The 1387-nt window shown below is 58.9% G+C and overlaps 1 pseudogene; it reads left to right on the top strand.

Annotated features, from left to right (window-relative positions):
* Positions 1-1131: 1131 nt before the first annotated feature.
* LOC104991050 overlaps positions 1132-1387 on the top strand; it is a 9675-nt pseudogene continuing 9419 nt past the window's right edge.

The raw sequence follows: 1387 nt of genomic DNA, 5'->3' as shown, positions 1-1387 counted from the left end.
CTGTGACCCTGGACCTCAGCCTCTACCCACCTTTCCATCCCAAGGTCCTCACACATCCGTTTCCTCTGTCTAGGAAACGTTTGCTCATTTCATCTGGCTTAGCCTTCTGTCCATCCCAGTTAAAATTCTCCTTCCTCAGAAAGGTGTTCTCTGGGCAACCCCCTGACCCCAGCTATCTAATCCAGTCTTCTGCTTATCCTGTTAGAGTTCCCCACACTCCGTCTCTGCAAGAGTCTCTGCCTGGCTCCGCTTCCTGCTGGAGCCTCTCACAGGACAGGGTCAGCTTTCTACCTCTCGGGCTCCCACTGTGCACCCCACATGTTCCTCCCCACACTGACGAGAAGCCCAGGGCAGGTTTCACTCACTCCATACTTCCAGAGCCCCCATGGGCACCCCACCCTGGGCCCAGCTGCCCGCATGGAGCTGTGGTTCACAGGGAGAGGCAAGCTGGGATGAGACAGTGTGGGGAAGGGAGCCAACAGAGGGAGAGATGCCAGCTCCGTGGGGCCAGGGTCTGAGTTGTGGGGGGAGGCCCCTCCAAGGGCCAGGGTAGTGGAGGAATAGCAGGAGCCAAAACAGAATAGAGACAGGCCTGTGTGCTCAGAGGCAAGCGAGGTTGGGTGGGCTGGGGTCAGCACTCCTGAGATGAAGGAAGAAGCCCACACCTGATGTCGGATGTTGTCACGCAGCAGCTGGTACTCTGGAGAGGAAGGGTTCCCAAGTGCCACCACTAAGGCTTCATTGGTGATCCTAAAGGTCACAAAGTGAGTCACACGGCTGGGTCGTGGGGAGGAGGATCTCGAGTCCTGCAATGAGACAGTCTGGCGGGGATGAGACAGGGAAGGCGACTGGGGGGAGGCCACAGCTCCTGGGACTCTGGGACAGCCAGCAGGAAGGCCAAGGGCACATCTGAGGGAAAGGGTGGCCAAGGAGGCTGGGCTAGCAGGGACCAATGGCCTAGGCTGGACTGTCCACTGAAGAGCAGCCATCCCTGTAACCGCCGGAGGTGGCTGGGCAGGTGGAAAGCTGGAAACATTGACGAGACAGCCTGCGGTTGTGTGGGGGAGCACAGATGCAGAAGCGTCCTGGGAGGTTCTGGCTCTGGCGGTGAAAGGGGAACCTGGGCCCACGATGGGGGACAGTGATGCCAATGTGGGTGACGGGGATGTAAGTGGGTATGATGGTGGCGGTAATGCTGATGACAACTGTGAAGAGGGTACTGTTGAGAGCAACGGCGACACTGAAGGACCCAGGCCCAGACTGGACTCCAGACCATTTCTAGGGGAGCCCGAGACCACCGTGAGGGCTGCAGAAGCCGTGTCCAGCACTGACCGCACTGTTGCTACAGGAGGAAGCAGCTCTGTCGCAGCCAACATGTGACTGATCG

The sequence above is a fragment of the Bison bison genome, unplaced genomic scaffold (assembly GCF_000754665.1).
Source record: "Bison bison bison isolate TAMUID 2011002044 unplaced genomic scaffold, Bison_UMD1.0 scf7180017864181, whole genome shotgun sequence".
NCBI lineage: Eukaryota > Metazoa > Chordata > Mammalia > Artiodactyla > Bovidae > Bison > Bison bison.
This window is presented reverse-complemented; position numbering and strand designations above follow the sequence as displayed.